Source organism: Polypterus senegalus, chromosome 6 (genome assembly GCF_016835505.1).
Source record: "Polypterus senegalus isolate Bchr_013 chromosome 6, ASM1683550v1, whole genome shotgun sequence".
In the NCBI taxonomy this organism is placed as follows: domain Eukaryota; kingdom Metazoa; phylum Chordata; class Cladistia; order Polypteriformes; family Polypteridae; genus Polypterus; species Polypterus senegalus.
Window position 1 is genome coordinate 56,405,199 of NC_053159.1, and position 13,415 is coordinate 56,418,613.

The 13,415-nt window shown below is 39.0% G+C and overlaps 1 protein-coding gene across 1 annotated transcript in view; it reads left to right on the top strand.

Moving 5' to 3' along the window:
- The window catches only part of cfap74 (cilia and flagella associated protein 74), a 495,984-nt gene that overhangs the window by 37,691 nt on the left and 444,878 nt on the right, over positions 1 to 13,415 (top strand). The gene's annotated exons all lie outside the window — the stretch shown is intronic.

A 13,415-nucleotide genomic window follows, 5' to 3' on the forward strand; every position in this document is an offset into this window, starting at 1 on the left:
TCAATATTTTGGCAACTCTGTATTGTTTTTAAACTTTTAAATTTTGCTCTAAACATTTTTCTTTAAAAAAAAAAAAAATTCATTCTTCAACTTTTCTATTTAGGTGTTTTATGTGATGCATGCTGCTAATGGCCCCTTAGTTCTGCATCTGTTTGCATGCTTTCCACCTTTTGCTCACCACTGATTGCCTTTGCCGTCTAAACATTTTCAAAACATCATATGAGATTTAGTTTACCTTGGTGCATCTGATCTTCACTACGTTGCAAAGTAGAACTTGTCCCATCCTTAGCAGTCTTGGTAAAAACATACCCTGATCTGAAGGCAGTGCAGAGAAAGATCTCCCATTTCTCTTTTCATGGCAATTTTGAGGAAAAAAAATTTGTTGAGGACCAGGTGAACTCTTTACCAGTTATCCTTCAGCAGAATCATACTGAGCTCTAGCCTGGTATGAATGCCTTAAGGACTGACATGAAGATGATACAGAAGGACGTAGTGTCCGTTTGTCGTCTTAGCGTTACATTTTTATCTCAAAAAAAAACTTGTAAAAAGCATTGCATTTTTTTGTCTTGAAAAATCATATTCTTATTTAATCTCATCTTTCTACTGCAACATGCAAAACACTTAAAGTAGAAAGACAAGTGCAGAAAGTATACTACTACTACTACTACTACTACTAATATGAACACCTGTGTGAGTGACTTTTTCAGATTTACCAGAATCACTTTTGGTTTCACTGTCCATTTCAATTTCACTTCCTGAAGACAAATTCACCTCGTCATCAATGCTGATGAGAGGCCTTTCTTACAAGACACCATTATGAAGCAAGGAAAAGGCACGTCTACAGCATTGCCTGGGCAATGCTTGGGCCTGATGTTTATGTCAGAAACACCTATACCGCTGTCCATTTAAGACTCGGTGCTAACGATGTTGGCACTTCGTTCCCTGAGTAATCCTCTGGTCTTATGCAAGACTTGTCTATACCATTGCCTGATTGGCACTCGGAAGTAACACTGAGGAGGTTAAAACAATGGCTGAACCCTATACTGTGGAAATCGCTGACATCAGTGGGGTTGTTGAATCACTATCAGAAAAGCTTACTAAGATGAAAGGATGTCCGTACCGTAATAACTTTAGACTTATCGGAATAAGGATTGGTAGAGCAGTTGTGGTAGAAATTTAACATTTCTCTACTATATATATATATATATATATATATATATATATATATATATATATATATATATATATATATATATATAAATACAGTAATCCTCGCTATATCGCTTACGACTTTCAGGGCTTCACTCTATCAGGATTTTAAATGTAAGCACATCTACATATATATCACGGATTTTTCGCTAATTCGCGGCTTTCTGCGGACAATGTGTCTTTTAATTTATGGTACATGCTTCCTCAGTTTGTTTGCCTAGTTGATTTCATACAAGGGACGTTATTGGTGGATGGCTTAGAAGCTACCCAATCAGAACATGTATAACATATTAACTAAAACTCCTCAATGATATAAGATATGCTTCCCGCGTGGTGCTTGATTGTTTGGTTCTCTCCATCTCTCACACTCTCTCAGCCTGACGGAGGGGTGTGAGCAGAGGGGCTGTTTGCACAGAGGCTGTTTGCCTAGAAGATACGGACGCTCCTCTACAAAATTCCGCTTTATCGCGGTGCTTCTGCATACTTAAAAGCACGTGTTGATTTTTTGATTGTTTGCTTTTCTTAGCGAGCGCTCTCTCTGACATTCTCCGCTCCTGACGGCGCTCCTTTGAAGAGAAGATATGTTTGCATTCTTTTAATTGTGAGAAAGACCTGCCATCTCAGTCTTGTCATGGAGCACAGTTTAAACTTTTGACTAAAGGATGTTATTTCATGTCTAGGGGGCTCTAATAATGTTGACAGTGTGCGAGAGTTTATAAGGGCTTAAAATATATAAAAAAATTAACCATACAAACATATGGTTTCTACTTCGCGGATTTTCACCTAATCAAGGAGGTATTACACTGTGTGTGTGTGTGTGTGTGTGTGTGTATATACATACATACATACATACATACATACATACATACATATGTGTGTATATGTATATATATGTATATAGTGGGGCAAGAAAAGTATTTAGTCAGCCACCAATTGTGCAAGTTCTCCTACTTACAAAAAAAAAATGAGAGAGACCTGTAATTTTCATCATAGGTATACCTCAACTATGAGAGACAAAATGAGAAAAAAAATCCAGAAAATGACATTGTCTGATTTTTAAAGAATTTATTTGCAAATTATGGTGGAAAATAAGTATTTGGTCACCTACATACAAGCAAGATTTCTGGCTCTCACAGACCTGTAACTTCTTCTGTAAGAGGCTCCTCTGTCCTCCACTCGTTACCTGTATTAATGACACCTGTTTGAACTCGTTATCAATAAAAAAAGACACCTGTCCACAACCTCAAGCAGTCACACTCCAAACTCCACTATGGCCAAGACCAAAGAGCTGTCAAAGGACACCAGAAACATAATTGTAGACCTGCACCAGGGTGGGAAGACTGAATCTGCAATAGGTAAGCAGCTTGGTGTGAAGAAATCAACTGTGGGAGCAATTATTAGAAAATGGAAGACATACAAGACTACTGATAATCTCCCTCGATCTGGGGCTCCACGCAAGATCTCACCTCGTGGGGTCAAAATGATCACAAGAACGGTGAGCAAAAATCCCAGAACCACATGGGGGGACCTAGTGAATGACCTGTAGAGAGCTGGGACCAAAGTAACAAAGGCTACCACCAGTAACACACTACGCCGCCAAGGACTCAAATCCTGCAGTGCTAAACGTGACCCCTGCTTAAGCCAGTACATGTGCAGGCCCGTCTGAAGTTTGCTAGAAAGCATTTGGATGATCCAGAAGAGGATTGGGAGAATGTCATATGGTTGGATGAAACCAAAATAGAGCTTTTTTGGTTAAAACTCCACTCGTCGTGTTTTTGGAGGATAAAGAATGCTGAGTTGCATTCAAAGAACACCACACCTACTGTAAAGCATGGGGGTGGAAACATCATGCTTTGGGGCTGCTTTTCTGCAAAGGGACCAGGACGACTGATCCATGTAAAGGAAAGAATGAATGGGGCCATGTATTGCCAGATTTTGAGTGAAAACCTCCTTCCATCAGCAAGGGCATTGAAGATGAAAAGTGGCTGGGTCTTTCAGCATGACAACGATCCCAAACACACTGCCCGGGTAACGAAGGAGTGGCTTTGTAAGAAGCATTTCAAGGTCCTGGAGTTGCCTAGCCAGTCTTCAGATCTCAACCCCATAGAAAATCTTTGGAGGGAGTTGAAAGTCTGTGTTACCCAGCGACAGCCCCAAAACATCACTGCTCTAGAGGAGATCTGCATGGAGGAATGGGCCAAAATACCAGCAACAGTGTGTGAAAACCTTGTGAAGACTTACAGAAAACGTTTGACCTCTGTCATTGCCAACAAAGGGTATCTAACAAAGTATTGAGATGAACTTTTGTTATTGACCACCATAATTTGCAAATAAATTTTTCAAAAATCAGACAATGTGATTTTCTGGATTTTTTTTTCTCATTTTGTGTCTCATAGTTGAGGTATACCTATAATGAAAATTACAGGTCTCTCATCTTTTTAAGTGGGAGAATTTGCACAATTGGTGGTCCTGCTAGACCGACAAGTCACGTCATACTTACAAGTTTTGGAAGCAAGGCCTGTGATACACATGCAGAGCAAGTTAGAGATAATGGAAGTAGGAAAATTCGAAAGTCTCAAAAAAATGATAGTAAAAAAAGAGACTGAATAGTGTTTGAGAAGGTCTGGGGGAGAAGAGAGACAAAGCAGTGACTTTAAAACGTTTGAAGCGGCGCACGACATGCAGATCACGCGGCACAGGAGCAGCAGCAAGCCAGTAGCTGATCAAACAAAGAGAAGGTTAAAAAAAACCCAAAAAAACTGTTATTTGATTCTCATTGTATCACCGTTTAAAGAGGGGTTTGGGAGGAGTGACCTCGTCTCTTTGGGGTGCTTTCAGCCCCCCTCTTCACAATGGAGCATAGTGCTTTGGGGGGGAAGTTGACGAGCGAAGCGAGGAAAAAAGAAAGAAAGGAAAAAAGTGTTTTTTTTTTTTTTTTCCTCTAACAGGACAAATCAGTAATCAGGCAGGAGAAAAGATGTTCATTGTATCTTTTAATTACTCATGGTCAGTATGATAGAGAAACAAAGAATTGAGATTCATTTTATAAACTATTGAATTTATATAGTATCAATCAATGTATAGACTTACACTAGTTGATTTGTTGGTTTACACCCGAATGACGTATATAAAATAAAAGTCTATTATATTCTGGTTCTTCTTATACCTTTTGAGATGACCTACCACCCTTGAAATTTCTGTGCATATAACAACTGTCCATTCTGGTTGTTTACAGGACATCTGGTGATTTCTTAGTTATCTCTTAGTCATCTTTCAGTACATTTTGTTGTTTTCTTGACCTTTTATCTCCTTTTCCAGCATTGATTAACCCTTTATGCTATTTCTTTACGGTGAAGGCTGTGTTACTCTTAAAATTTATTCTTCCGCAAAGGAAAAATATATGCTGGCATTCTTTTGTCTATTATAATGTGGTTTGTTAATAAAGACTGGTTGACAGTTAATCGAGAGGCAAGAAAATTTCGGGCGCTCTCCTTTTGAAGGTCATAAAATTTGCTAAAACAGCTGCTGCAAGATGGCAGTGAACATGTTGATCAGAAATGCAAAGGAGTTAGGAGTCGCCCCTTTTTTTGATTTTTCCTCCATGTCTCAAGCTTGCTTTTGAAAGTCAGCATAGATTTTACAACACTCTGGCCGAGGTGAGCACCTTTCCTCTGTGACACTTCACTCAATGCCTGCACCTTTTACTTCATATTTCTTTTTTTTTTTTTTTGAGTGGGGTGAGTGGACGCAGGCACGCAGTCGTTTGTGGTTTGGTAACGGACATGTGTATTAATTCCGATGCCTTGTCACTCGGGTTGTACCTGTGTCCCCTCTTAAGCCTGTGTACTACATCTCCCAGATGTTTTAGAGCAGTCATTTTGTTTTACTTGTGGAAGGTCAGAGGTTGGGGGTGGGGGGGCGATGAGTGCTTTGGGCTCCACTGTGCTATCTGACTGGCTGAGGCAGCATTTATCTGGAGCATGGGGTTATAAGTTCTATGTAGTTTTTTTGGGAAGGTGGCTTTTCCTGAGACATGCTTTCATAGGTCACAGGTAAACCGTGAATGTGCACTCCTATGGGGATGAGCATGTTTTGCTTGGTACATCTTTGTTTTTCTTCCGTTCTACCTTTACTGTTCACTTTATTTCAGAAAATGGCTAAATAAAATATAGATTCTTGGAATGTGAGAGCCTTCACGATCCCTTAAAAAAGGTCTTGTTTGACTGACTTATTACATGCTGAATTGCGCGATCACATTTCAAAAAATATATCTTTTCAAGTTCTATTTAGTCCATATTTGTCAAACTCAAGGGCCACTGGCCACATCCGGCCCGGCGTGTAATTATATCCGGCCCGCGAGATCATTTTATATACTGTATTATTGTTATTAATGGCCCAGGTATATGAAGCGCTGGTAACACAATAAACTACAGATCCCATAATGCAGCTTCAGCTGCCTTGCCGAACACTTACCGCGTTAATCAAGTGTAGCTTATGATGTTGCAAGTTATTGCGAAGCTAGCTCACACGATGCTGGAGAGAAAAGTTCATTCTGAAAATAGAGCCTTTAAAAAGCGATGGGAGGCTGAGTATATGTTTACTGAACCCGTGTGTCTCTCTCTATATATATATATATATATATCTATATATATATATCTATATATCTATATATCTATATATATCTATATATATATATACATATATATACAGTATATATCTATCTATATATCTATCTATATATCTATATATCTATCTATATATCTATATATATATATCTATCTATCTATATATATCTATATATATATATATATCTATCTATATATATCTATATCTATCTATATCTATATATATATCTATATATCTATATATATATATATATCTATATATATCTATATATATATATATATATATATATATATATATATATATATCTATATATATTTACACACACACATAAACATATTGTCACAAAACTGAGACATACTTGAAGAAGTTTTGGGGCAGCCACCCGTATATTTGGTATCCTGGCTGCAAAATCGTTTCTTTCACCAACAACAGCACTGATGTGCATACAAACGAGTCCAAGACAAGACTGAGGGTAAGGGGAAAAAGGGCAGGCTTTTAAAGGGGAAGACAGGAAGTGAGGTCATGGGAATCGGGCACGTGTTCGTCACTCATTGGATCAGGCCCGGACGTGACATCAGGGGGGCCGGCGTCTGTTGGTTCTGTCTCCATTGGTTCGGTCCCGGAAGTGATGTCACGAGAGCCAGGTGGAGTCTCCCAGGGATGGTCTACAGGGAAGTGAGAAAAAGAGTCAGTGCACTCTGCCACAGCCCGGCCTGTCTCAGAACTGCCATCACTCAAGCCCTTTAGCTGCCTCCCATGCGCACGTGTGTGACAATATATATATATACATATCTATACATATACACATATATACATACATATATCTACATATATATATACATATATATACATACACACACACATATATATACATATACATACATATCTACATATATACACACACAGCTATTTTGTATCAGTGCAATACGCTGCTTGTTAAAATGGATAACTCCCGCTCTTACGTGCAAGTCTGCGTGGATATTATGAACTATCGTATTTGTTTAAGTTCTATTTAAATTTTAAATAGAAGGAATTTTTATTTAGTCGACAGAAATATCTTTGGTAGGAATGGTAAAACAGACAGGAATATTATTCCTGAATAAATCAACTCAAATCTTAAACAACTTATAATATTTTGCTCTCCATAAAAATATATCCTGTCTAAATTATACAAGTTAGAAATAAAGTAAACATTAAAAGAACAAACATTCAAATTTCTTTACTCTTATGTAATTTTATATAAAAATAAACTTAGATTTTAAATATCCCAAAAGATTTTGCTCTCCATAAAAATATATCCTGTCAAAATTATACAAATTCAAATATGAACATGGTGCATAACAAAACCTGGAAATATAAATAAAATGTGTTCCTTTCAGCAATAACAAATCAAATCATTCAGTTGTCTTTGCTCATATGTCATTTTAGAGCTGGACGCCTGGCATCTTTTTTTGGCAACAAGTTCGTTTCTGTTTGGTGTGAGGTTCTGTGTTGTGGAGATTCTCAGGATGGATTACAGGTGCTCATCAGTGAGGCGACTCCTGTGTGCTGTTTTGTTAGTCTTTATCACTGAGAAGAGCTTCTCACACAGATATGTGCTACCAAACATGCACAAGGTTCGAGCCGCATGTAGACGGACTTTTTTTGTTCTTCAAAGTCACCAAAGCGCCGTGCAAACTCAGTGCGCTCAGTTTATCAGCAAAGTGCGATTTGGGAACACCGTAGTGACGACTTGGTTTAACATTACTTGGCAACAGGGAAAGTGGGGCAAATTGCACTGGTGCATTTGTGTCTCCCATAAAAGCAGCTTCACTTGAAATCACTTTGTGATTGTGCACGGGTAAAACGTCCGCTGAAGTGTCAGATTCTTATTTAATTATTCTGCTTTCTGTATCTTCTGCATTGCATTCAGGTTACCCTGATGTTTTGTCTCATAGTGCCGTCTTAGATTAAATTCTGTAATTACAGCCACATTAGCTCCACAAATGAGACACACGGGTTCAGTAAACATATACTCAGCCTCCCATCGGTTTTAAAGGCTCTATTTTCAGAATCAACTTTTCTCTCAGCATCGTGTGAGCTAGCTTCGCAATAACTTGCAGCATCATAAGCTAGACTTGATTAACGCGTAAGTGTTCGGCAAGGCAGCTGAAGCGCTGCATTATGGGATCTGTAGTTTATTGTGTTACCAGCGCTTCATATACCTGGCCATTAATAACAATAATACAGTATATAAAATGATCTCGCGGGCCGGATATAATTACACGCCGGGCCGGATGTGGCCCGTGGCCCTTGAGTTTGACAAATATGGACTAAATAGAACTTGAAAAGATATATTTTTTGAAATGTGATCGCGCAATTCAGATAGAGTTGACGCACTACAGCCTGCATCCTCCCCTCCTCTTACTTTTTACCGCTCATCTAATGAATACACTGAGTATGGCTTTACCAAAACAATCATTGATGGCGAATAAAGTATCCATTATTCGAGTATGTAGATCGGGATATATATATACATATATATATACCCGCGTATCGCAGGGAGAAGTAGTGTGTTAAAAAGCTAGAAAAGAAAAGGGAACATTTTAAAAATAACGTAACATGACTGTCAATATACAGTATTTGTTTTGTGAGTGTTACTGAGTGTTGCTGTCATCAAGGATTTGATTATCATTATTTCTTTCAATCAGGTTCGTATTTGTAGGATGTGTTGTGTTCAAGTTACATTCCGTGTTTGTCAATCGCTGTAAAGATGACAGGTTTCTTTCATCGATTCGTTTCTTACTGCATCAATAAACAGCTCGCCTTCTTCTTTATCTGAGACCTGACACACTGCATGCACGGGTTTTTTACACTGTCTTCCTTTAGCGGGACATTGACTTTTTCCACCGTGTGCTTTGTTTCCGCAGTAGCTGGATTTATGAATATGCTTATCAGACGCTTCATATTTTTTGCTGCCTTTTCAATTGTGTAATTCGGTTTTGTTCAGCTCTTTGGAACTGTTGCCTTTTATCTGTGCACTGCGCCAGTTCACGTGAGCCGCGGTGTACATGCATCGAAGGTTCCCAGCTGTGCTGGTGCCATCTCGTGCTATGTCCATGGCTGTATTTAATGTTACCTTAGTCCTGGCACTTAAAACTTTCTCTCGCAGTTTCGCTGAGTTTGTGTCAAACACCACCCTGACCATCTCATCTTCCTCTCCATAAACACAGTCCTTCACCCGTGAATATTTAGTGGAGTTTGCTATTGGATTGCCGCTGACGGACGGCCTTATATGGGCAGGCACTAAATTACAAACGCCAGCGCCAGCCTGTCTATGAACTTAATTTAAAGTGTAGGTTTACATCGTGCTTTGTTTCCGAAGTAGCAGAACTCATGAATATGGTTGTATATGTCACTGCTTCGCTTCTTATTGTTTCGCTGCCTTCTCAATTATATAATGCATGTTTTCTTCAGCGCTTTTTGGAGGTCTTCCTGGTTTTCTATGTATTGCGTGATTACGTGGGAGGCGTGATGATGTCACACGAAACTCCGCCCCCACGGCGTTCAAGCTCATCTCCATTACAGTAAATGGAGAAAAGCAGCTTCCAGTTATGACCATTACGCATAGAATTTCGATATAAAACCTGCCCAACTTTTGTAAGGAAGCTGTAAGGAATGAACCTGCCAAATTTCAGCCTTCCACCCACACGGGAAGTTGGAGAATTAGTGATGAGTGAGTGAGTCAGTGAGTGAGTGAGTGAGTGAATGAGGGCTTTGCCTTTTATTAGTATAGATTGTACCATATAACTTCTCCCCACCTTCCCTTCTACATCTGTAACTTCAGGCAATTAGGTGTAGTAAAAGACAAGCAGACAAGTTACAATTTAAATAATGTATTATTGATATATTCATAAATAATAACAAAATGCCAAGTACACTTGAATATTGGCAACCATACAACATGATAAATGGTGATGTGTTGTTTCAGGAGGCACACGGACACATTTGTGGTCGGCTTTCTTCAGAATAGCCCACATGCCTGTCTCAATATGGCTGCTGAGCTGTGCTGTTCATTGTGTTGTCCTTTTCAGTTCATGGTTTGTGAGATGGTCTTTCATCAGTTTGGTTAGAGAGAGAGAGAGGTGAAGGAAGCAAATTTATAGGTTTTCTGTATAATCCCTAGAGCCAATAGGGTGTCATGGTACGTAAAGGCTTTTGATACAAGCCAGTTTCAAACAGCCATACTTCAGACCAGTGGGGAAGAGAATACCTTTACACCTGCCTCCGTGATGCTTGTCAGTTAGGCAGTCTGGCTTTCCTGTGAGAGTTGATTGAGAGACTCCAGCATAGAAAAATTTGCCTAATTTGTTTGATGCACTTCCCCCAACCCTGTCATAAAAATTACAAAAAACTGGTTCTTAAAAGGTGGGGGAGGGGTTCTTAACCATCTAACTATTGCTGTTCTTATTGATGATGGACATTAGTGTTACAAGGTACCAATAAAGACATACGTAATATTTTATATGCAAAATTTCCTACCACAACAGTGTTCAACATTTCTTTCCTCGCATTTTCTGTCATCTTACATTTACACAGATTGTTGTAGACACGTAACACGTGAATTGTATATATTTTTATCCCATGCAATTCAAGGCACCTCACACCCAGATAAACAGACTTAAGATGGGAGAACTTTGTGTACGACTAAGGCTGCTTTATCGGGGGATGGGATAGCAGGCTGCCGCTGCTGATCGACACATTTGCATATCAAAAGACACTGATGAGGAGGTGCAAGGGAATTTATTGTGGCTTGGGGATTACAGGTTTTTACATATACTTCAGGGAATCTAGTGTTTTTAAAGCTGTTTTATGTAACGACATACATTTTAAAGTCTGGTTTGTCGGTGAACCAAATCAGTTAGGTTTATAATATTCTCATTTATAAGATTTGTATTTGGACCATTTAGGTAGTTACTAAAATTACTAAAGAGTAATATTTAATGAATTTGTCAGATTAATTCAAATCTCAAATGTCAGAAACTCATGGTTCTTTAATTTTCCAAATGTGTCTCCTTTTTTTTTCTCATTTGTCCCAACTTTAAAGCTTTCTGTGTGAAATCAAACTTATCAGTTTTGCATTAATCCCTTTATTTTACAACTCCTGTTGAACATTCTATGTTTTGCTGTTTTCAAGGTTTCTTGTGCGAGTGCAGACTTTATTTCTTATGCCTATATACAAATCCAGAACTTGGAAAATTACTTTGGCTGTTGTTACCTGTACAAAATAAATTTAGAACTGTGAGACAGCATTAAATTTTTCAACATTAAAAATATATGAAATGTGCTTTTACTTATGGGTTATACTAATGAACATGAATTTCAAAAGCCAAAGAAATGACAGATTCAATGTTTGTAGATTCATAGTATTTTAAATACAGAGGCCTGCTGTCTTGATTGTCCTAGTAACTTTGTGTTTCAGCGGTTACGGTCCTTTGTCAACACAGTACATGTCAGATTTAAAGGGTATTGTGCCTTTTCCTTCAAAGCATTGAAACAGTAATTACATTTTATTTTAGTATTAGCAAAATACCCGCGCTTCGCAGCAGAGAAGTAGTGCGTTAAAGAAGTAATGAAAAAGAAAAGGAAACATTTTAAAAATAACATAACTTGATTGTCAATGTAATTGTTTTGTCACTGTTATGAGTGTTGCTGTCATCAAGGATTTGATTATCATCATTTCTTTCAATCAGGTTCGTATTTGGAGGACGTGTTGTTTTGAAGTTACAGTCAGTGTTTGTCAACCGTTGTAAAGATAACGGGTTTCATTCTTCGAAGTGTTCACTACCCAAATCGCTACTCGTGAATGTAAGATGTTTAACAGGCATTCCCGGTATTAACTTGTGCTAAACCTACCATGGTGTGACGTAAGGGGAGCTGGCTGTAAAAAGGCAAGGAGGCGCGTATTCTGAACGAAAAGGAAGAAGACAGAGAAGGAGTGGAAAAGTGAGAAGGAAAGTGAGAAGGAAAGCTGTTTAAATAAAGATCTAGGAAGGTGAATGGAAAGAAGCAGCCAGCAGGAAAGCAAGTAAGACTCCGTAATAAGGACGGTTGGGTGCATGTAGAAGGTGTAACAATAAGATTGTTAAGCCTTATGATAATGTTTCCGCACGGAGGGTTTTAGTCTACTGCAGCTACAGCCGCGGCACACATAAAAAAACATCAATAATAACTCATAAACTTGCAATATTATTTAAGAAAATCGCAACATTTTACTCGCCAAAAATTGGGATTATTTGTAAACAAAATCCATCCTCCTCCTTTTCCTCGAGAACAGTTCAATTACTCTGTCGTACAGATTATCCGTGTGCTTCAGTTCTATCAAAAAGTCCCTTTCTATCGCCAACAAAGCTAATGCTGAAAGTCGACCCTGCCCTGTCATATTTCTGGCATAAGTTGCCCAGTTGTATTTCTGGCATAAGTTTTAATTCGCTTTAGGGCTGAAAATGTCCGCTCGACAGAAGCAGTGGACACGGGAATGGTCACCGCCAAATATACCAATGTGTACAGCTGCCCCATATGAAGGAAGTCAAGGAGATCAGTGGGATATTTTCCTGCAAATCATCCATGGCATACATTACAGTCTGTTCTGTTTTTCTGTTTTTCACCGAGACAGATCAAAAAGTGCTCCGTAGCTTTGTGTTAAACTGGAGAAGGCTGCATGCGGAAAATTTTTCTTGTATTCCCGAAACTCCTGGGGGTCGAGGAGCGTGACAAACATCAGTTTTTTGTGGTCTTGAAATCTGGTCTGTGTCTGGCAAATATTGTCCAGAATCCTGCCATCCAATTGGCGGTAGTGCGCGTGAGGGTCTTGCGCTTGACCTCTTCGTGCGCATGGAGCGGTGCATTCAGTGGCCTCGTAGAGTTCCTCATATCGGCTTCTATCCAATCAATGGGTCTGAATACGGTGACGTTGCCGTATGCCTGCTAGAGGGCCCTACTGACACCAACTCAAAATCTGATTGGTTGAAGCAACAGTTTAATCAACATTTATTTTGTGTTGGAGGGCCTGCAGAATGTATTGTGAAGGCCTCTTTGACTCTGCCTGGCAACAAATGATGGCTGAAATGTGATTGGTTAAATGCTTTAATACAAAAATACATGTCTGGAAGCAGCACAACCATCGGAAAAGCTATGAAAAGAAGTGACAGACTATTTGGAATTATTTAATAAGTATTCATGGACAAAATATAATTAACATCAGTTTGTGATTCAGATATTTTTTTAGGCCAGCAGACAAGGCCTTGGAGGCCCTGACGGCCCACCACTGATCAAGCTCAGGTCTTACATCACCAGTCCGCGCCTGACACAATTCTCTGCCGCTCTCTCCAAAAAGATAACGGAATAATCTGACCTTGGTGTTTTCCTCTGCCTCTGGCATTGCAAGTTCTGTGTATAATGTGAACTCATCCTTCCATGTTCTCCATGACTTCGCCAGGTCTTTAGCATCGAGGCTTTATGCCCTGCGTCTTCTCATTAAACTTGTATCTCGCGAATATCTTGTGCGATCTTGTGATGTCCACGGCTTTATTTAATTTTAG